Source organism: Mustela nivalis (assembly GCF_964662115.1).
Source record: "Mustela nivalis genome assembly, contig: HAP1_SCAFFOLD_809, whole genome shotgun sequence".
Lineage (NCBI taxonomy): Eukaryota > Metazoa > Chordata > Mammalia > Carnivora > Mustelidae > Mustela > Mustela nivalis.
Genome location: NW_028135855.1, coordinates 295,220 through 318,800, shown reverse-complemented (window position 1 = coordinate 318,800; position 23,581 = coordinate 295,220). Strand labels below are relative to the sequence as shown.

At 55.9% G+C, this 23,581-nt stretch overlaps 1 pseudogene across 1 annotated transcript; it reads left to right on the top strand.

The window, feature by feature from the left end:
- Window positions 1-628: 628 nt before the first annotated feature.
- LOC309857507 (sushi domain-containing protein 4-like) lies at window positions 629-23,095 on the top strand (annotated as a pseudogene). The gene is made up of 5 exons: window positions 629-773; window positions 10,576-10,772; window positions 16,173-16,346; window positions 19,680-19,926; window positions 23,066-23,095. The product of its transcript is annotated as a sushi domain-containing protein 4-like (transcript).
- Window positions 23,096-23,581: the final 486 nt, after the last annotated feature.

The following is a 23,581-nucleotide window of genomic DNA, read 5'->3' as shown; positions in this document are numbered from 1 at the left end:
GGTGCCGCGGGAGCCGGAGGGGGGGCGCGGGCGGGGGTCTGGCGCTGCCGGGGCTTCCCTCTGGCTAGCGCGGTGGCGGCGCAGAGGTCGCGCACAGATGCGGGTCAGAGAGGCGCAGGGAGGCGGCAGAGGCGGGAAGGAAGCTGCCAGAGAAGCCCCGTAGGTAAGTGCGGGAGCCCGCGGGCCAGGAAGGGTCCTCCGCGCCGGGAACCCCCGCGACCTCGGGGCACGACCGAGAGCCCGGAGGTGGGGTAGGTCGCGCGGGGACCCGCTGCCTCGCCGCGAGGTGCCCGAGAGTGAAAACGCATAGGCCCCGGCAAAAGTGCGGGTCCAGCAGGAGACGCGGGGATGCTTCGGACTTAGTGGCCAAGGTTCCGGCGCCATCCCGGCCAGGCCGCCCCTCCCCCGCCGTCCACCCGCGCGGCGCGCCTCGGGGCGCTGCCGCGGGTTGCGCGCGGCGGGTAGGGGGGTGGGTGGTGATGCCAGTGGGGGCCGGGAGGGGGGTTCCCGTAGGGAGGGGGATGGAGGAGGGGAGGCCCCGCTGCCCCGCGGCCCCGCGGCTCAGGCACCGCCGCGTCCGCTCCTGATTGCAGGCGCCTGTGAGCCGGGTGCGGTGCCTGGACGAAAGATGCATCATGGAATGAACCGGAGCCCCGGAGACGGATTTCTGGAGAAGCAGCAGCAGCAGCAGCCGCTGCCCCCTCGCAGGCTGCTGGCCGTGGTCCTGTAGATCCAGCTGGCTCTGTGCTTCGGCCCCGCACAGCTTACGGGCGGTGAGTGACCTCAGGGTCCACGGCGCGGGGGTGGGCGCCAACAGGAGACCACCCTCCGCCGGGACCCCTGTCGTATCTCCGATGCCTGCGCGCGGCGCGCCCAGGGTGCATGCACAGCCCCATGGTGCCTGGAGCTGCCCAGCGGCCCGCAGCCAGGCTCCTCCGAATGGGGCAAAATGAGCGGGCCCATTACCCTCACTTGGGCCGCGGGCGAGCCAGAGAGAGGGAGAGGGCACTTCTGAGCTGAGCGCGTGTTTGTGGGCCTGTGCATGGTGTCGGAACCCTCAGTGGACAGGGACCAGGTGGCAGCTGTCAGATAGAAGCCGGGGCAGGTTGCCCCCCCCCACCCACCCATCCTCCTTGTGAGTGTGAAATGTCTGAGGAACAGGCTAGTCTGGCAGAGGGACGGGTCTGTCGGGAAGTTCACTTTCTCTTACCTCTGGAGGTGCTGAGTTCCTGCACTGCTGTGCGGGTGTATGGGGGCCGGGCTGGGGCACAGAGGGTCCCGTCAGGGGTGCTTCTGCGGGATGGCTTTGTATCTCCATGTCTGATTTACAGGGGAATGCAGTCGAGTGCATCCGTGGGAAGTGGGAGCTGGCTGAAAGAAAATGCAGAGCCTTGGTCCCCATCCGTGGCTGACCCTCTGTGTTTTGGGATCTGGGGGAGGGAGCTCTGTCTGCCTTGGTGGAGGAGAGGGAGGGAGGGAGTCCTGGCTGCATTTGGGAGCTGATTGCTGTCCCTTCCGGATTTCTGAGAGAGCTTGCTCATGTGCCCCTGTGAAAGGGCAGACTCCTATGTTTCCCAGCTGAACTACTGTTCATATATAAATAAGTGATAATTGGTGGAAAAGCAGGTATTGATTGCTATGGATAAACCATTTCCCATTTAAAATATTGCTGTTCGGAGAGTGAAGGGCAACAAGGAGAGACATGAGTGGAAAACTAGTAAAGGGGGGTGGGGAGGGACCGCAGAGGAATCCAGGTCTCAGGCATTGTGCGGAAAGATCTGGACATCTGGAGCATGGGGGAGCTTTTGGGGCGTGCACGTCTCAGGATTAGTGAGCGGATACTTGCTTCATCCTAGGGACCCATTTTGGCTTTCTTTGGTTTTCTAACAGGGGGTGACTTTTGGGTGCTCTTAGTTCTATAGAAATGTGTCTGAGGTAGGTGTCCTTTTCACAGAGGACATGGTCAAATGGGAGGTCAGGGCAGCCACTGTGCCGTCTGAGGGGATCTGGTTGGCCCCTCTGTGCTGCTCCAGAGTTAGCTCTGCTTCTGGGGTGTGTGGGAGCATGGGCAGGAGGGCACAAATGGGGCTGGGCCTCCTCCTTCCTTCATCGCTTCCTCCCGGTTCTAGCCTCGACCCCTCCAACCAGGTCCATGCCATCCTTCCATCTCCTCCATCCATTTCTTCCGCATAGGTGACGGATCGTTGGCCTTAGGCTTCCCTTCTTGACCACTTTCCTCAGGGTGGAACCTGGACATGCCAGGGATCCGGCTACAGCTATATGCACGAAGACGTTATCTTAGGGGGCGGGCAGAGCAACGATGCAGAAGGTATCGGGGCACCTGAGTGACTGTGGAGCAGAGATGCTGAGAGAGAAGAGTAACCAGTCCAAGTGACTGTGTACTGGATCGCTTCATTACACTGACTTAGCCTGGACTTCACCTCCATCCATCCTCCACCCATTCCCCAATTTATGATTTATATTTATTATATATCTATCATATTACATATTTATTATTCTGCCCAGCACTTAACAGCTCCAGACAGACCCAGTGCTTTCCTTTGTTGGCTTCTTGTGTCTTCCTTCACCGGAACGTAAGTTCTCAAAGGGCACAGAAGTTTTGTGTTCTGTGATCACTTTCTCATCCTGTTCACAGCTGGTGCTCAACTAACACATCCTGAGGGAAATACTGCTGGCCACTGAAAGTGAAATCATAATTTTTCCCCCCAAAAGAGATTCACTACGTTTTGAAAGATGTCTCATAGTGGGCAGGGAGAGGCTGGGGGATGGAAGGGAAAAGTGAGGGAAAATAGCACAGGGACCGCAGAGTTGAAGTCGGGCCACTGCACTGTGGTCAGTCAGTGACATGGGCACAAAGCCACTCCCCTCATGCTGGGGAGACAGGCCTCAGGAGAAACCAAACGTGCTGACACCTTGATCTTGAGTGGCTGGCCTCCAAAACTGAGAAGATAGACCTGTCTTGGTCATGACCCCGCAAGGGCTACGTGGTTAGGGCTGTTTTAGCAGACCAACACAAAAGGTCCTATAGAAAACTCACAGCTGGGGTGTTGCGGTGGCCACCCTCATGTTTGTTTTTCTTATGTTGCATGAACGGAAGCAAATTATTCAGAATAACTTCTCTGTTGCATCATGTGTGGGTCAGAAACTATATTTGCTGGAGAGGCTTTTCTAAGAGAGGTGTTGGCGAATGGACCAGGCTCCCTCAGGAAGTATTCCATGAGGCGGAATGACCGCTTATTAGAAATGTCAGGGGACTCCAGCCTAGATCCCGTGTTTGGACAGAAAAACGTGTGTGTTCCTTTTGATCCTGATGGTGTCTGTACAAATGGGTTGCGCATTGGTTGAAGAACAGAGTTCAGTAGAATATACATACATGTAGACCTCTTACTACGGTAAAAACGTGCATGGTCAACTATTTCTCAGCTTTGCTGATTGGATGGCTTACTGAGGGGGAAAAAAATGGGAGTAAATATTCAAACGGCAGAGGTCAGTTATAGGACCTCCGAAATGTGGAATGGTGCCCAACTCAGATTCCAGAACCCCCAAAGTGAGACCGTATTAGCAGGAATTAACTTGTGCCAAAGTGTCAAACCTACGGTGTGCAAAGCGGCCATCTCAATTTGATAAAGCCTAAACAAAGAAATAAATCCAAACCCGATAGAATTGGGATGATTTGCTGTTGGTATCAGGAAAATGGTTTTCAGGGCGCAAACTGCAGCGGCAAAACGGGGAGCCCCGGAAGTGAATTGCCGCCTGCCTGCACCACCTCCTTAGTTCACCCTTCAACTAGAGGGAGACCAGCCTCGGGCAGAACGGTGGGCGGAGGAGAAAGGGGTCGGGGGAGTGGGCCACCCCTATGCGGGTGCCGGGTTGTGCTCCAAGAACCACGTGGAGGCTCAGGCTACCCCCTGAGGACTGGGAGCCAACACCCGAACCCCTCGGGTTGAGGCCCCACCCCTCCAGAGGCCTCCCTTTCCCGGGTACCCAGGCTTCTTCAGCTGCAAGGATCGCACCCCCACCCCGCACAGGCCCCCCGCGGGACACCCGCGCAAGCGGCGCAGACGCTGGGAGAGGCCAGGGCAGTTCCAAGGCACAGGCCTCGGATCGGAGTACCCGCGGATCCTGAAGGGCAAACGCTGGGATGCCCTGGGATGGGGAGGGTCTCAGCCGCCTAGGTCGCCACTCGGGCCCCAAAGGGACGCGCGGAACCTTCGCGGGGACCGAGGGCTGACATGTCGCGGGCCCGCCGCGTGGGTTGGAGGCCGCCTGGCCGCGGGGCAGGCAGGTGCAGGCGCGCGGGATTCTGATTGGTCCCGGTGCCGCGGGAGCCGGGGGGGGGGGGGCGCGGGCGGGGGTCTGGCGCTGCCCAGGCTTCCCTCTGGCTAGCGCGGTGGCGGCGCAGAGGGCGCGCACAGATGCGGGTCAGAGCGGCGCAGGGAGGCGGCAGAGGCGGGAAGGAAGCTGCCAGAGAAGACCCTTAGGTAAGCGCGGGAGCCCGCGGGCCAGGGAGGGTCCGCCGCGCCGGGAACCCCCGCGACCTCGGGGCACGACCGAGAGCCCGGAGGTGGGGTAGGTCGCGCGGGGACCCGCTGCCACGCCGCGAGGTGCCCGAGAGTGAAAACGCATAGGCCCCGGCAAAAGTGCGGGTCCAGCAGGAGACGCGGGGATGCTTCGGACTTAGTGGCCAAGGTTCCGGCGCAATCCCGGCCAGGCCGCCCCTCTCCCGCCGTCCACCCGCGCGGCGCCTCGGGGCGCTGCCGCGGGTTGCGCGCGGCGGGTAGGGGGGTGGGTGGTGATGCCAGTGGGGGCCGGGAGAGGGGTTCCCGCAGGGAGGGGGATGGAGGAGGGGAGGCCCCGCTGCCCCGCGGCCCCGCGGCTCAGGCACCGCCGCGTCCGCTCCTGATTGCAGGCGCCTGTGAGCCGGGTGCGGTGCCTGGACGAAAGATGCATCATGGAATGAACCGGGGCCCGGGAGACGGATTTCTGGAGAAGCAGCAGCAGCAGCAGCCGCTGCCCCCTCGCAGGCTGCTGGCCGTGGTCCTGTAGATCCAGCTGGCTCTGTGCTTCGGCCCCGCACAGCTTACGGGCGGTGAGTGACCTCAGGGTCCACGGCGCGGGGGTGGGCGCCAACAGGAGACCACCCTCCGCCGGGACCCCCGGCGTTTCTCCGATGCCTGCGCGCGTCGCGCCCAGGGTGCATGCACAGCCCCATGGTGCCTGGACCTGCCCAGCGGCCCGCAGCCAGGCTCCTCCGAATGGGGCAAAATGAGCGGGCCCATTACCCTCACTTAGGCCGCGGGCGAGCCAGAGAGAGGGAGAGGGCACTTCTGAGCTGAGCGCGTGTTTGTGGGCCTGTGCATGGTGTCGGAACCCTCAGTGGACAGGGACCAGGTGTCAGCTGTCAGATAGAAGCCGGGGCAGGTTGCCCCCCCCACCCACCCATCCTCCTTGTGAGTGTGAAATGTCTGAGGAACAGGCTAGTCTGCCAGAGGGACGGGTCTGTCGGGAAGTTCACTTTCTCTTACCTCTGGAGGTGCTGAGTTCCTGCACTGCTGTGCGGGTGTATGGGGGCCGGGCTGGGGCACAGAGGGTCCCGTCAGGGGTGCTTCTGCGGGATGGCTTTGTATCTCCATGTCTGAGTTACAGGGGAATGCAGTCGAGTGCATCCGTGGGAAGTGGGAGCTGGCTGAAAGAAAATGCGGAGCCTTGGTCCCCATCCGCGGCTGACCCTCTGTGTTTTGGGATCTGGGGGAGGGAGCTCTGTCTGCCTTGGTGGAGGAGAGGGAGGGAGGGAGTCCTGGCTGCATTTGGGAGCTGATTGCTGTCCCTTCCGGATTTCTGAGAGAGCTTGCTCATGTGCCCCTGTGAAAGGGCAGACTCCTATGTTTCCCAGCTGAACTACTGTTCATATAGAAATAAGTGATAATTGGTGGAAAAGCAGCTATTGATTGCTATGGATAAACCATTTCCCATTTAAAATATTGCTGTTCAGAGAGTGAAGGGGAACAAGGAGAGACATGAGTGGAAAACTAGTAAAGGGGGGTGGGGAGGGACCGCAGAGGAATCCAGGTCTCAGGCATTGTGCGGAAAGATCTGGACATCTGGAGCATGGGGGAGCTTTTGGGGCGTGCACGTCTCAGTATTAGTGAGCGGATACTTGCTTCATCCTAGGGACCCATTTTGGCTTTCCTTGGTTTTCTAACAGGGGGTGACTTTTGGGTGCTCTTAGTTCTATAGAAATGTGTCTGAGGTAGGTGTCCTTTTCAACAGAGGACATGGTCAAATGGGAGGTCAGGGCAGCCACTGTGCCGTCTGAGGGGATCTGGTTGGCCCCTCTGTGCTGCTCCAGAGTTAGCTCTGCTTCTGGGGTGTGTGGGAGCATGGGCAGGAGGGCACAAATGGGGCTGGGCCTCCTCCTTCCTTCATCGCTTCCTCCCGGTTCTAGCCTCGACCCCTCCAACCAGGTCCATGCCATCCTTCCATCTCCTCCATCCATTTCTTCCGCATAGGTGACGGATCGTTGGCCTTAGGCTTCCCTTCTGACCACTTTCCTCAGGCTGGAACCTGGACATGCCAGGCATCCGGCTACAGCTATATGCACGAAGACGTTATCTTAGGGGGAGGGCAGAGCAACTATGCAGAAGGTATCGGGGCACCTGAGTGACTGTGGAGCAGAGATGCTGAGAGAGAAGAGTAACCAGTCCAAGTGACTGTGTACTGGATCGCTTCATTACACTGACTTAGCCTGGACTTCACCTCCATCCATCCTCCACCCATTCCCCAATTTATGGTTTATATTTATTATATATCTATCATATTACATATTTATTATTCTGCCCAGCACTTAACAGCTCCAGACAGACCCAGTGCTTTCCTTTGTTGGCTTCTTGTGTCTTCCTTCACCGGAACGTAAGTTCTCAAAGGGCACAGAAGTTTTGTGTTCTGTGATCACTTTCTCATCCTGTTCACAGCTGGTGCTCAACTAACACATCCTGAGGGAAATACTGCTGGCCACTGAAAGTGAGATCATAATTTTTCCCCCCAAAAGAGATTCACTACGTTTTGAAAGATGTCTCATAGTGGGCAGGGAGAGGCTGGGGGATGGAAGGGAAAAGTGAGGGAAAATAGCACAGGGACCGCAGAGTTGAAGTCGGGCCACTGCACTGTGGTCAGTCAGTGACATGGGCACAAAGCCACTCCCCTCATGCTGGGGAGACAGGCCTCAGGAGAAACCAAACGTGCTGACACCTTGATCTTGAGTGGCTGGCCTCCAAAACTGAGAAGATAGACCTGTCTTGGTCATGACCCCGCAAGGGCTACGTGGTTAGGGCTGTTTTAGCAGACCAACACAAAAGGTCCTATAGAAAACTCACAGCTGGGGTGTTGCGGTGACCACCCTCATGTTTGTTTTTCTTATGTTGCATGAACGGAAGCAAATTATTCAGAATAACTTCTCTGTTGCATCATGTGTGGGTCAGAAACTATATTTGCTGGAGAGGCTTTTCTAAGAGAGGTGTTGGCGAATGGACCAGGCTCCCTCAGGAAGTATTCCATGAGGCGGAATGACCGCTTATTAGAAATGTCAGGGGACTCCAGCCTAGATCCCGTGTTTGGACAGAAAAACGTGTGTGTTCCTTTTGATCCTGATGGTGTCTGTACAAATGGGTTGCGCATTGGTTGAAGAACAGAGTTCAGTAGAATATACATACATGTAGACCTCTTACTATGGTAAAAACGTGCATGGTCAACTATTTCTCAGCTTTGCTGATTGGATGGCTTACTGAGGGGGAAAAAAATGGGAGTAAATATTCAAACGGCAGAGGTCAGTTATAGGACCTCCGAAATGTGGAATGGTGCCCAACTCAGATTCCAGAACCCCCAAAGTGAGACCGTATTAGCAGGAATTAACTTGTGCCAAAGTGTCAAACCTACGGTGTGCAAAGCGGCCATCTCAATTTGATAAAGCCTAAACAAAGAAATAAATCCAAACCCGATAGAATTGGGATGATTTGCTGTTGGTATCAGGAAAATGGTTTTCAGGGCGCAAACTGCAGCGGCAAAACGGGGAGCCCCGGAAGTGAATTGCCGCCTGCCTGCACCACCTCCTTAGTTCACCCTTCAACTAGAGGGAGACCAGCCTCGGGCGGAACGGTGGGCGGAGGAGAAAGGGGTCGGGGGAGTGGGCCACCCCTATGCGGGTGTGGGGTTGTGCTCCAAGAACCACGTGGAGGCTCAGGCTACCCCCTGAGGACTGGGAGCCAACACCCGAACCCCTCGGGTTGAGGCCCCACCCCTCCAGAGGCCTCCCTTTCCCGGGTACCCAGGCTTCTTCAGCTGCAAGGATCGCACCCCCACCCCGCACAGGCCCCCCGCGGGACACCCGCGCAAGCGGCGCAGACGCTGGGAGAGGCCAGGGCAGTTCCAAGGCACAGGCCTCGGATCGGAGTACCCGCGGATCCTGAGGGCAAACGCTGGGATGCCCTGGGATGGGGAGGGTTTCAGCCGCTTCGGTCGCCACTCGGGCCCCAAAGGGACGCGCGGAACCTTCGCGGGGACCGAGGGCTGACATGTCGCGAGCCCGCCGCGTGGGTTGGAGGCCGCCTGGCCGCGGGGCAGGCAGGTGCAGGCGCGCGGGATTCTGATTGGTCCCGGTGCCGCGGGAACCCGAGGGGGGGCGCGGGCGGGGGTCTGGCGCTGCCGAGGCTTCCCTCTGGCTAGCATGGTGGCGGCGCAGAGGTCGCGCACAGATGCGGGTCAGAGCGGCGCAGGGAGGCGGCAGAGGCGGGAAGGAAGCTGCCAGAGAAGCCCCGTAGGTAAGCGCGGGAGCCCGCGGGCCTGGGAGGGTCCGCCGCGCCGGGAACCCCCGCGACCTCGGTGCACGACTGAGAGCCCGGAGGTGGGGTAGGTCGTGCGCGGGGACCCGCTGCCACGCCGCGAGGTGCCCGAGAGTGAAAACGCATAGGCCCCGGCAAAAGTGCGGGTCCAGCAGGAGACGCGGGGATGCTTCGGACTTAGTGGCCAAGGTTCCGGCGCAATCCCGGCCAGGCCGCCCCTCCCCCGCCGTCCACCCGCGCGGCGCCTCGGGGCGCTGCCGCGGGTTGCGCGCGGCGGGTAGGGGGGTGGGTGGTGATGCCAGTGGGTGCCGGGAGGGGGGTTCCCGCAGGGAGGGGGATGGAGGAGGGGAGGCCCCGCTGCCCCGCGGCCCCGCGGCTCAGGCACCGCCGCGTCCGCTCCTGATTGCAGGCGCCTGTGAGCCGGGTGCGGTGCCTGGACGAAAGATGCATCATGGAATGAACCGGAGCCCGGGAGACGGATTTCTGGAGATGCAGCAGCAGCCGCTGCCCCCTCGCAGGCTGCTGGCCGTGGTCCTGTAGATCCAGCTGGCTCTGTGCTTCGGCCCCGCACAGCTTACGGGCGGTGAGTGACCTCAGGGTCCACGGCGCGGGGGTGGGCGCCAACAGGAGACCACCCTCCGCCGGGACCCCCGGCGTTTCTCCGATGCCTGCGCGCGGCGCGCCCAGGGGGCATGCACAGCCCCATGGTGCCTGGAGCTGCCCAGCGGCCCGCAGCCAGGCTCCTTGGAATGGGGCAAAATGAGCGGGCCCATTACCCTCACTTGGGCCGCGGGCGAGCCAGAGAGAGGGAGAGGGCACTTCTGAGCTGAGCGCGTGTTTGTGGGCCTGTGCATGGTGTCGGAACCCTCAGTGGACAGGGACCAGGTGTCAGCTGTCAGATAGAAGCCGGGGCAGGTTGCCCCCCCCCACCCATCCTCCTTGTGAGTGTGAAATGTCTGAGGAACAGGCTAGTCTGGCAGAGGGACGGGTCTGTCGGGAAGTTCACTTTCTCTTACCTCTGGAGGGGCTGAGTTCCTGCACTGCTGTGCGGGTGTATGGGGGCCGGGCTGGGGCACAGAGGGTCCCGTCAGGGGTGCTTCTGGGGGATGGCTTTGTATCTCCATGTCTGATTTACAGGGGAATGCAGTCGAGTGCATCCGTGGGAAGTGGGAGCTGGCTGAAAGAAAATGCAGAGCCTTGGTCCCCATCCGTGGCTGACCCTCTGTGTTTTGGGATCTGGGGGAGGGAGCTCTGTCTGCCTTGGTGGAGGAGAGGGAGGGAGGGAGTCCTGGCTGCATTTGGGAGCTGATTGCTGTCCCTTCCGTTTTTCTCAGAGAGCTTGCTCATGTGCCCCTGTGAAAGGGCAGACTCCTATGTTTCCCAGCTGAACTACTGTTCATATATAAATAAGTGATAATTGGTGGAAAAGCAGCTATTGATTGCTATGGATAAACCATTTCCCATTTAAAATATTGCTGTTTAGAGAGTGAAGGGGAACAAGGAGAGACATGAGTGGAAAACTAGTAAAGGGGGGTGGGGAGGGACCGCAGAGGAATCCAGGTCTCAGGCATTGTGCGGAAAGATCTGGACATCTGGAGCATGGGGGAGCTTTTGGGGCGTGCACGTCTCAGGATTAGTGAGTGGATCCTTGCTTCATCCTAGGGCCCCAACCTCGGAAGCACATATTTAGAGGCTCCTTTTCTTCTCTCTGTCAATGTAGGGTTCGATGACCTTCCGGTGTCCCTGAGAATGGCTTCAGGACACCCGGTGAAGGGCTTTTCCTTGAAAGGTCTGTTACCCAGTTTCACTGCCAAGACGGGTTCACGCTCCAGGGCCCTACAAAGAGGCTGTGTGTGAGACATCTCAATGAAACCCTCGGCTGGATCCCCAGTGATAAGCCCTTCTGTGAACAAGAAAGTAAAGTGCCCCCCTCGTCCGTGGAGGCTGCTCGTGGGGCTGTGGGGACCAGCCGCGCCAGCCCAGGGGCCCACCCCACATGCTGGCAGGAGAGCATTGTGGCCAGGTTGGGCGCAAAGGAGGCTCGGTGTCACAAGTCACCGTGTCCCTCCTCAACCTCAATGACGACCCAGGTCCTGGTTTCTGTCGAGGCAGGAGAGCAGCTCAGGTCACACCAGGGGTGCTCACTGCTGCGTCCCTAGCCAGCCGCGCACTCCCAGCCCCGGCGCCTGAGAAAGCAGACTTGCCCGTGGAGGCAGGAACGTGTGGTACTCGGGAGATCCACTCAGTCACTGTCGCGTCTGTTCCAGGCGGGTTTTGATAGGGTGACAGGGCGGCACAGTGGGCATTTGTTTCCAGCAGTTACCCTATGGTCTCTCGTCATGGCGCGTTATCTGCCTACCTCTGGCAAGCGTGGCCGTGTCTGCTCTGTGTGCTTCATGCTGCGTGGGTGTGTGTGAGTTTAGAACACTGCTCAGAGGTTACCTGGCGGCGGGCAGGGGGCTGACTGTCTCCGCGGCAGGTTGGGCTGATGCAAGGGAGGCAGTGCCGGTGCGGGCAAGGGCTCCGTCTCTCCCCACCACCCCTGACCGTGTGTGTATGGAGCTTTCCTGACCTTGACAGCTCACTGTTTTTCGGAATTAGCATAGACCGTGTTTATGGAAGTCTTCGAAGCACCGAACTCGACTGTCACTGAGCATAGGCAAAGGCTTCCCCAAGCTGAGAGCATGCATGGTCTCTGCTTTTATTTTTGAGGTCTTTTTCTAAAAGAGTCAAAATTAAAACAAAGAAGTAAAGTGAACTATATCACACAGAGAAGGACAGGTGTGTGTGTGACAGGTGGAATCTCAACAACAAAACAAATGAACAAGTAAGAGAAGCGTTGGAACGAACATGGGAGTGGTGGCTGAGCAGGGCTGAGAGAGCTCCAGCTGTGAGGTGGGTCGCAGGAAGGAACATGCGCCCGGGAGTACTGTCTGTGGTACTGTGACCACGGTGTGTGGGGACAGACGGGGACACCCCTGGCGGCACTGTCGGAAGTTCTGAAATATGGAATCACCGTGGTTATGCCTAATAGTAAGAGGGCATGGTTGGTCAAGTATCCTTCAATTAACAATGGTCAGCGTCACCATTCAGAACGGGTGCTATGGGCCTCGGGTGGATGCTGTGTAGGGAAGGTGGCTCCCTGTGTTGCAGGTAGGAGTCTGTGTCCCTTGATACAGATGCTTCTCTATATTTATTGAGACAGGCATGTGGTTTTTCCTCTTTAACTTTGCAGCCTTGCAGGTTACACAAGCTTTCTCTTGAAAAATCAAAACAAATTTTGAAAAGGATTTTAGAATAAATGAATATTTTCTGCTATGCGCAGCCCATGCAGGCTGTGGTTTCCATAAGGTTTCAGTTAATGAAAAGTTTATTTGGTTTTGTAGATCAACTTCCGTGATAAATCCTTTGGCCCAAGATACTCAGCATTTAAAACCCAGACAGGCTCAGGAACATATCAGCAATAGTAAAACACGCAGGCTCCGCGAATATTGCCTGGAGACAAAGGCCTTCTATTGTTTTATCATCCTGGGAAACAGCTTATCTAAAAGACAACCTCTTGCCAGTCCTGTCCTAACTACCTAATGAAGTATGCCCCAACTTAGAAGGCCTTCATTTCCCCTTGCTCACTGTGTCTCAGACACATGGACCCTCCTGTGTGTGTGTGTGTGTGTGTGTGTGTGTGTGTGTGTGTGTTTAAAAGATTTTATTTATTATTTATATGTCAGAGAGAGAGCGTGCAGGAGCAGAGGGAGAATTAGACACTGTACTGAGCCAGGAGACCGATGCGGGACTTGATCCCAGGACCCTGGGACTGAGCCAGCCAGGTGTCCCCCTCCTGTGTGTGTTTTTTTTTTAAGATTTTTTATTTATTTATTTGACAGAGAGAAATCACAAGTAGATGGAGAGGCAGGCAGAGAGAGAGAGAAGGAAGCAGGCTCCCCGCTGAGCAGAGCCCGATGCGGTAATCCATCCTAGGACCCTGAGATCATGACCTGAGCCGAAGGCAGCGGCTTAACCCACTGAGCCACCCAGGCGTCCCCTCCTCCTGTGTGTTTTTAAGGACACTCGTGTTCTCCTGGCTTTTGCACTTACTCTCCCTCTGCCTAAAGCTGTCTTCTCCCAGATCTGCTCGATAAGGCCACCTTGCCATGTGGCCCTGCATCATAAACATTATCTCCTCAGGGTGCCTGTCCCATGCACCCGGATTCCAGGGGCCCCTGGTAGGTCCCTGTGACCTCAGCACCTGTTCCTCCTCATGCGAGCGGCAATCACTGCATGTTAGTCTCTACCTCGCAGATTTACTAACTTGTTAGCGGCCTTCTCCATGCAGCGAGGGTAGGATTCCTAACTCTCCATGCCCAGCGCTTGCAGCTGGGTGCTCAGCGAGTCACCAGTGGACAGATGGATGGTTGGATGGATGAATACCGGGTGTTATAAATGCAGGGGTAAACAAAACCCAACACCATCCTTTACAGCGAGGCTTCCAGCACCTTTCCTGTGTGGATATGAATGCTCCAGGGTCGATTACGTAGTTATGTTCCTGGAAACACTTTTTAGGGAGAATGGGTGTCAGAGTTGGCACTTGAAGGAATCAGGTTCATGTTCACATATAACTGGCATTTAAAAAGGCCAGTAAATATTGGTCGTGGTATGTATCTTAGAACTTTGCCTTTTCTGCTCCTTAGGACTCTGCTCTATGCTAACTAATGTCATTGAATAATTTGTTCTTAGGTATAACTGTGTAATATCACCTTAATATCCCCTCTTTGACTTGTTTCTATTAAATCCCCTATTACACGAGCAGGACTCAGATGCAGCGATGCAGTGGTCTGGGGAGAAAGGATGTCTCAAAGTGGAAGCTTTGCACCCTCTCAGCTGTATCCCCAAAGTGCCCGTTTGTGTCTGTCTGTGTCGGGTTTGATCACATCCCCACTCCTGCCAGAGTCAGATACCGATGGAGCTTTATCTGTCATCCTTGGTAACGGCATTTTTGGAGCGGCTTTTAAACATTCTTCCAGCTGACGGGATGCACTCATACTGTAGGAAATTTCTCTTATTTCTGTTTGAAACTTCAGAACTGATGAAGATTATATGTATTTGTTTTGGGGCACTAAAGATCCTGGCTTCTCTGTTTCCATAGACATGAAGTGCATAGTCACGTCCGGCTAAGGATGGCCTGGCTGGGCCAGGCTCGTCTTCCTATCTCCCCTCCTCTGGTGGGGGGCTCAGGCGCCAGACGCCAAGGGTAGGATCATAGCTCAGCTTTGGGGGGCCGACTTCTGTGAAGCTACTGCTGGTCTGTTTTGTTCTGTCCTTTATCTGGGCCACAGCCCTCCTGGCCTCCTGGCCATAGCTCCGGTGCCTGCTCCCAGCTCCCTGGTCAGTGCGAGTCTCTGTTCCATAGCAGCCAGTCCCCATGGTGACTCCATCATGAGCAGAACTTGGGAGGCCATAGTGCCCTGGGATCCTTGGGCCATGTGCCCCGTGGTGGCCCCCAGCTCCTGGCTGTGGACAGAGGCATCTGGTCAGGAGTTCAGGGCACTCTGTGTGAGTGACTGCTGCTTCTGCACAGCCAGTGACCACACACTCACGGGCCGCAGTGTCCCTTCTGTCCACTGGCTTTACTCACTGACGCTGGCTGCCTGCTAAGGACCTGGGTCAGCTCCCGGAGAAGTCGGAAGCCAGTCAGGGGAACAGTGGCTTTGTCGCGTAAATCAGCACCATGGGGTTAGTTGGCAGCTGGGGTTTTACAGAGGGGCGCCTGGATAAAGGTGTTTTTATTTGCTCTGAGTAATGCCTGCGTTAGCACTACTGAGAAACGTGATTTCCCGTTTCCATTAAGAAGGCAGCAGTGGTGCCAAGTTGTCACTTGCCTTGTGACTCCAGTCAGGATCATTTTGGCATTGACTTTGGGGGAATTTGTCTATTCTGGTAGAAAAATTTTTGGTTAAACGTGAGAGGTTGGAAACCCCTTTCCACAGTTTGAAACTCAAAAATAAGAGGTCGAACTAGAACCACAACAGTTTTCCATCAAGGACGCTTCCTGCTGAAATTTGCAGACAGAGGTTTGATGGGGTTGTCCCGGGGCTCCATGGCCGCACTTCCTTGACATTTCTTTGCCAGCCACGTGTGGAGTCCCGGAGTGCCAAGGGCATGTGGGAGAATGCAGGGGTGCAGTCCCTGCTCTCCAGCTAATCTGGAGATGAAGGCAGATGCCACACCCAAGCTTTGACTTTGAATGACCCCGGGAAGAGGTCATCCTGTTTTCTAGAGTCTGTTGTCAGATTCTTCATTGGTCCCTGTAAACCCAGCCCCAACCCTACATCAAAACTCCTGGGATGTGCTTTTTAAACCCACCTGTGTTCCCGGCCATGGGCTGCTTGGGTCCCTTCCCTCCGCAGCCTCAGGACTCCTGGGCTCAGGCCTCAGAGCCAATAGTTCATGGTCAAGTCTCCCACCATTCCAACCATATGGCTGATTCAGAAGGCTTTCGGGAGTGGCTGAGAAACAAAGTCTTACAGCATTGAGATACTCTTGGAGAAAGTTTCTGTGATTGTCGAAATGCTGTTCTTGGATTTTGCTTCATTTTTAAAACTTGCGAAGCTTGGAGCGCAACCCCTCTGTACGCCTCCGGGGATGGCTGCCCAAGGTTATGTGGGGACACACGCGGAATTGGGAGGAGACCGTGTTCGAAGTGGAGGGTTATAATTTATCCACTGTATTTTATCTCTCAATCACGTTCTGTGTGGACTTCCTGTTCCTGCGCCCCTGATGCTGGGCTACAGACCCTTTCCGAGTCTGTATTCTGCTCCCACCTGCTTCCAGGAAGCAGGTCACCTACCTGTGGGGGGCTGTGTGGTGTTGGTGGTTGCATGTGCTTCCATGTTATTACCCACGTGGAGCAGATCCGGTAGAAGGGAGGTGCCGGCCGGTGTGGCCCCAGCTTGTCCCCCACTGTTCTGCAAGGCCTTTTTTTTCTTCTGCCCCAAGGCAGAGGCGGTAGGCTGGGTGGGACCACTTAGCAGGTCATTGTGAGCCCCCAGCTCTGTCCTTCCTCTCTTAGTTCCAAAATAGCCTGAGGCTCCACTGCGAGGTGTGAAGGGTTCCAGGCTGGAGGTGAAGCTCCTTTCATGGCTGGATTGGGACATCTTGTCCTCAGTCCCCTCCAGACCAGGGGCTAGCAGTCCCTGTGCGAGGGCCTTTTATCACAGGGAAGCCTGAAGCCAGGTCCGAAAAGAAGAGCTTTGTGCCAAGCTGGGAAGCACAACAGGCTGAAATTTAAAAAAATAACGTGTCCATTTTACACCTTTGCAGTTTGCCGTATCCCTCAAATCGACGATGCTGAGATTCATAACAGGACATACAGACACGGAGACAAGCTGATCGTCACCTGTCACGAGGGATTCAAGATCCGCTACCCTGATCTGTACAACATGGTTTCTCTGTGCCGTGATGACGGGACGTGGGACAACCTGCCGCTCTGTCAAGGTAGGGGCGCGGGCTGGGAACACGTGCGCGTCTCTCCACTGGGACGTGGAGGGAAGCAGGGCCCACCGGCTCTGGCCTTGGCATCCGCACACCCTCCCTGCGGTCCCCACCAGCCCCTCGTGCCCACCGTGAGAGCCCAGACCAGAAGAGCCCTTGTTCTTGAGCATGTTGACTTCTCCTTCACACCGAGAACCAAAAGTCTTTTAAGAAATAGGCATTTTGTCACCAGGCTGTGAGCACGATGATGAACTATGGCATTTTTAATGAAAACAGCAGAATGTTTATACTTATTTCAGTGGTGGTGAGGGTAGATTAAAGACGCATCTTTACAGAGGCTATTTTTTCTTAACGTTATCCATTTTTATAATGCATGAGGAGCAGAAAAATAATCAAATTCAGATTTTATCCAAACTACCCAGTAAATAAGAATCCTCTTGCCTTTTTAACATTTGCCTGGGCCAACACGGAGGACACTGTTTGTGAAAATAAGTCCTTCCGTGCACATTAATTCTGATTTTATTTTCTTGACATGTGACTTGAAAGCCAGTGCATAATTCATTCTTCGGGGAGGAGGCTTGTTTGCGCCGGTGTTTTGGCGTGTTCCGGTCGAGACAAATGCTAGCGCTTGGCTCTAGGTCATGGCTGGCAGGCTCTGATATTACTCTGCTTGCCCCGGGGTCGGAAATGAATTATTTCCTTCTGTGAGGGCTTAAGAGTCCTACATGGCCCTTGGCAGAAACAGAGGCTCTGGATCGGGAGGACCAAGGGCGGCCAGGCCACCCCTTTGTGAGCTTCTCTGCTCAAACTCCCTGTGCCACGTAGCCTGCACAGATGACATTTCCAGGGATATATGTGCTCTGGGGGCACTTCTCGGGAGGCTGTGGAGAGTTGTTATCGTGATCTGAGGTTGGGCTGAATATTCACGTGAACATTACCAACGACTGGTCCCTTTCCTTCCCGGGGCCAAGAACGCTCCCTCGGACGCCAGCCCCCTCTGCCTTCATGAATCCTGCATCCCCCACTGTCCCCTGTTCTCCTGCCCTTTCTAGAGGTTTCTCCCTCTTAGGTCTTGCAAATTCCGTGCACCTATTTACGAGTTCTTTTGGTCCCTATTATTTCTTAAGAAATGCCCGAGGGTGGCATCCTCATCAGGGGCTCAGGTGTGGCCTCCTGCTCTGCTCTGTCCACCACCCTGCGCTTGCATCTCAGAGCGTCGCCCAGAGCCGGCTGGCTGCTCTCGGAAGGTGCCCTTCCCCGGATAGCACCGTCACCCACACCACCCTCCCTCAGGGCATGTCCCCTGCTCTGTGCCCTGAACTCATCTCCATGCAGAGGCAGGTAGGGGCCTGGCTGCCCAAGCAGTGACTGCCCAACATGGCATGGGCGTGAGGGGTCTGGCGGCATTAGATGGCCTGACACCTCGGAGCGCCACAGGGAGCATGACTGGCCCTTAGCATGACGTCTCGTCCTGTGGCTTTTCTTTGCACTCCCAGATCCGGGGGAGAGAGCCTGACAAGCCGGCTCGCCATTGCCTGGAAGTGTAAATACAGGTTGCACCAAGCTATTGTGTCAAAGCCTGGTGTCTGCTGCCATGCTTGGGTTGGGCTGTCCCCAGCCAAGGAGCATGTCTCTCTTTCCCTGGTTTACTACTGCAGTTACAACCCCTTCTGGCTTCTTTTGGGGCAGGCAAGCAGGCGGGCATGTTCCAAGGCCATGTTTTCCTTGGGAACTTTGTGTTTTGGAGAGCAGTGTCCAGACGCACCTGCTGTTCACTGTGGGTCTGTCTGTTTTATATTCAGGGGACTCCAGCTTCTCTGTGGGAGTGGCCAGGAATGACACTCCTTCTTGGGAGGAGCCGCAGGCACTGTCCCTTGTGCCAGCTCATTTGAACAGCACTTAGGGACTCTGATACGGTCAGTTGTTCATGTTGACGTGCTTGTCTTACTTTTCTCAGTCACGGATTCTGTTTATTCCTGAGTCCCAATCTCCCCCTCCTCCCCGACACTTCACTTTTCCTGTGAACACAGTTCATGTTCAGCTCAACGGGTAAATCCTTCCAGGCCGTGTAGAAAGGATGTGGCCACGTGTCTCAGATGTGGCCTGGGTGGTAGTAGGCCCGTGGATCTCTGTGGCACGGGACACTGTCGGCCCCAAAGGGAGCATTTCCCTAAGTTCTGCATGCCAGGGCTGCCCTGGCCTCTCTGGTCTCACGCCGAAACATCGATCCCACGTACCAGCTCACTGACCAGGGCAGTCGGCGGAGCATGAAGCCGTTCGAGGCTCAGAATGTCAAAGCAAGCCAGCTCGGGAGCAGAGCTCAGACACCTGCTGCCATGGGCATGCTGTGATCCGTGCTCGGCGACTGGAAGGGAGAGTCAGGATTTCCATTATACGTTATTTACTTCACACACAATTAGTTCTCCGCGGGAAGAGCCCCAGCTCTGCAGAGTCATTATTTCCTCTAGTGAGACCACTGACCCCGACAGGAAATGCCAGGATCGCAGCGGGGGCCACACAGAACGGGATTCTGTGCCCCTGGGAATGTTCCCCAGGCACAGGTTTCAACACGGAAAAGCAGCTTCCGTTTGGCAGAAGCAGAAGTGTGGGAACACAGACAGCATGGAGAATTCTGGGTGTGCTGTGGGGGCTTGCGACACCCAGCCCCATGCCTGCCGTGCATGTCCTTGGGCTCTGCGCAGACCCTGACCAGGAGCTCCTTGGGAGGGGGCCGAGAGGGGTGTATTCTGAGACACCCTTTTTCTGGGTAGTTCTCAAGGCTGAGAACCATGTCAAGTGCACCTAAAATGCAAATTGATCTTCACGTAGCATCACACGGGGTCCGCAGGCCCCTGCCTCACAGTCCAAGCAGGGGAAGGGTGTTTTTGCTGCCACCTCCTCAGACCCCCCCAGGTGTCCCCATTGTTGAAACAGTTGGGGTGTATGTTTGCTGCACAGCACCTCAGTGCTTCTCACCCCCAGGAGCATGTTAGCATCACCTGGGGAGATTTAAAAAATTTGGGGTGCCCTGGCTGTGCATAGACCTAGGGCTCGCAGCCAGGATTGTGATGCTTAAAGGTTCCCGGATGATTCTGAGGTGTGTCTGGGGCTCCCTGATCCCAGCTGTACCCCCCTCAATTCCTCCCTCTTCCCCTGGGCCTCTCTGTGTGGTTTGCAAGCATAACGCCAAATTCTGCGACATGAATCGAACAGGAAAGTGGTTACGGGCGTCTGGCTGAAGAGCCCTTGGAGGCGGGCAGGGGGCCAGGGTTTTGCGGGTCTCGTTGGTGCAGAGGGGACCAAGTGTGACCGTCCCTCCTCTTTTCCTCGCCACAGGCTGCCTGAGACCTCTTGCCTCTTCCAATGGCTACGCGAACATCTCCGAGTTGCAGACCTCCTTCCCCGTGGGGATGTCATGTCCTACCACTGCTGCCCTGGGTACAAGTTGGAGGGGGCCAAGCACCTCGAGTGCCTACACAGCCTCATCTGGTAGACCAGCCCACGCCGGTTCCTTGCTCTGGAAAGTAATGTGTCCACTCTTCAGGAGGGTGACTCCCAGTTACAGCGGGTGCTCCTGCAGGAGGTAATGAGCTGGGAATCCTGGTCAGCGCAACTCCCCTTCCTTTGAGTGCACACGGCCCTGAGCTGGGCCATGAGGCTGGTCATCCCCCAAGAGGCAGGACCTACAGCTAGTTGTAAATCGGGCTTCCCCCGTCTGAGGCTGAAGGGCAGGAAAGAGAGGCGCTTCAGGCATCAGAGGTTAAACCGTAAAATATTGCCAAGTTAAGTGAAATGTCCTAAAAAATTAATTTTCTCTGCACGAAATGAAAACAGACAGTATTATGGCGTCATTCATTTTCTCCTTGCTTTATTGTGTTGTCCGTGCTTCTCCCTGTTCCTTTGCATTTTATGGCTGGGCTTGAGCCGTGGCTGGCACACGCTGGGAAGCCTGGAGCTGAGGGCTCCTTTCTTCCTGTTCTCCTCGAATGTGTGTCATTACCCTGAGCAGTGGTTCGCAGTAGTGAGGGGACAGGGCATCCAGGGACAGCAGCAGGTCGGGGTCTGAGGGGTTTCCTGCTAGCGAAGGTGGGCATACTGGTTCAGCTCTCAGTTTCATGCGGGTCTTGAAATTATGACTGAAGCACACACACTGATTTGCGTGTGGGCCTCTGAGCACAGCGTGCAGGACGGGTCTACGAGGGGGAAGAGGAAAACAAAAGCAGGCTCCAGTTAGGAGGCCCCTGGAGCTTTTCCTGGAAACAAGACACGACCACATGACGTTCTTTCAAGGGTGTGCATGCAGCAGGGAAGACGCCGCTGGACCATGGGTTGTGTGGAGTGCTGACAGCCAAAAGAGGCCAGGGGGGCGTCCTAAAGCAGTGCTGGGGGAAGGGCAAGTGGGGGCCCCTGGGACAGCAGCAGGCATGCCCTCGTGAGTCCGGCCCCCACCCGTCCCAGGTCCCTGGGGTTGGGCCTCCAGTGCATGTGGCAGGTAAGACACGGTATGCCTGGTAAAAGCTGAATTTCAGATAAATGACAAATCATTTCTTAATTTGAGCGTACTCTCAATATTGCATGGGACTTAACTCATTTGTTAAATTCTCAATTCAAATATAACTGAGCACCCAGTACTTTCACCTGTTAACTCTGGGGACCCTCACCTGCAGGGATGCGGTGTCCCCCATGTCCAGAAGTGCAGGCAGGTAGAGGTGAGCCTGGGCCATAAGGAAAGAGGCTCCTCTGGGCCTGGGGGTGTCTCGTTGCTCAGAAAGCCAGAACTAGATTGGGTGGACGGTGTCATGATTACGATTCTATAAGTCCAAGATGCCTGTTTCAAGATTTTGACAAGTTTTGTTTAAATGTTTTTCAATCGGTTACCTTCCGATAAGCTTCATTTTGAAGCTTTGAGAGCTGTTTCTGTGGAGTCTGGAGGATCTGCAGGGAGCAAATGAAACAGACCCTAGTGTTAGTAGCTGGTAGCTAAGGTTGGAACATAGAACTGGAGTGTAGCCTCGTCCTCCGCCAGCAAGGGCTATGGCCAGAGTGACCGCTGCCACAAAGGCCACAGTGGCCTTTCCTCTGAGGTTTTGGTGTGCGAGTGTGCGCATGCATGGCTGCGTGCATGTGTGTGTGTGTACACATGCACATGTACACATGTATGTACACCATGTGTATGTGTTTAATAATCCTCGCATGTCTGCTCTCCCTGTAAAGTATCTGGTGGAAGCACTCGTGGGATCTTGAACTGCTAACTGGGCAAAGATGCCAAAACTGTGATTCAGAACCAAGAGGCACAGCGCCGATTGAAGGATTTTTGTGTTTCGAGACTTGATAGAAATGGGGCCAGGTTGAACGATGGTTCGGGGTACCAGGCAAGGATTCATGGAAGATTATCCAGATGCATCAGATGTTGCTGTTTCCTCAGCCTTACTGGAATCATATGCGGTCTTTGAAAGGAGGAGTCATGCTGTCACGGGGCACCCGTTGTCATCCCCAGGGACTCTGCCCCTTGCCCTCTGTCATCTGGTTCCCCCTTCAGTTTCCCATCTTTCTTAGCACACAGTCTGATTTTTCTTGATGTCCCAGGGAAATCCACTGCATGGTGCTGGAAAGCATGGAGCCTTCAGGGGCTTTTAAATGTAGGGGTGATCTGCCCCCTGAGCGCCTGGGTCTGGTTGGCTGTGCCAGGAAAGTGGTTCCCTCCCGTTTTGGGGCTCCCCGGGACACACCAGTGCGTCGGCTGTGGTCCCCACCCCAAGCCTTCTCCACACCCACCAACAGCCAGGAGATGGGGTCCCCAAGTGGGTCGGGAGGCAGCGTGCAATGTTTAGCAAGAGCGTGGACTGACGTCTGACTGTTTGGGCTCACATCGTAGGTTCCCACACGATGGCTTTGCCATGGGGTGCATCACTTAGCTCTGTCAGCCCTGTTCCCTCACCTGTCACATGGGGCAGATGGTCATCGCTCCTCCTGACACCATGAGAATCCAGCATGGACATCACACATTTAGGGAGGCTTGTGGCACATGCTGGGTGTTCCCTCCAGGGCCACTGTTATCGTTCTTCTTGGAATTCTGTGCAGATGCACATTAAGTAAATAAGTGAGAACCTGGGCGTGGCCATGTGAGCCCAGTACCCACACTTCTGTGCACACTCGGGATCGTCCAGGGTGTTCTGGTGCTCGCGTGGAAGGTGAATCCCACGTGTCAGGAGGAGGTGCTCAGCAGCACCAGTGATGCCATTGGTTCTGAGAGCTTAGCATGTGGCCAGAGGGTTGATGTGGCAAGCCACTTAGCGCCTTGTGAGGCAGGCGCTGGTTTTGACGCACTTCACAGATGGGCCAGCCTGGGCTTGTAAAGTTCCAGAAACTCAGCAAGTGACATAGCTGGGAAACGGGTGCACTGGGACCTCGACATGGGTCCCTGTCCTGTCAGAGCTCGCGCGTGTTATCGTCAGGGTACGTCACCTAACTAGCTTGTTCTGATCACTTTGCAGCCTCGTGGGCAAGCAGAGTGATGTTTTTATAACCTTTTCTTGCAGAGTCAAACAATTTGGAAGCACTAACACGTAGGAAGGGGTTCATCTTTCTAGACTGGCTGCTGACCCTGTGGAGCTCTCCACCTCAGGGGATGTGTGGCAGACAAGAGCCGCTCACTGCCCCCCTGGCACCCCATGTCCCCATAATGGTGCAGAGCCTGGCCAGGCTTGTGTCTCCTCTCGCAGGCCCGGATGGACACCTCAAGGGTGACATGACGTGTCCGGACGCCCCATCTCTTTGGCTATGGCGGCTCTTTCTGCCATGTGGGGCCTCCTGTCCTCCATGGGCCGCGGGGCATCTTCTGAGATCAGGCCTCTCTGGCACTGGCATCAGGCAGCCCCACACACATGTCAGCAAGCCCAGAACGGATGCCTCGCTTTGTGACGGAGTTTATGCTTTGGAAGGAAAAGCTCTGGCGGCTTCTTCAAAGGTACGGGTTGTGTTTTCTGATGTCTGTGCGCTTGTACTGAGAGTAGACGCCTCTGGAGCCTGTGTTCCCTGCAGCTGAGCTGGGGGCAGTGGATAAAGCAACAGAAATCATGAGGTCTTGAACCAGGTTGTTGGTCTATCCTTCAAAAATAGATGTGTGCGTATAAATGTACTTGGCCAGAGCCCCATGCGTCCCCGTGTGCCAGCCTGGCTCACTGCGGCCTCGGGAGTTGTCATCCCTGTGCAACGTCCATTCTGCCTTCATCCCTTTC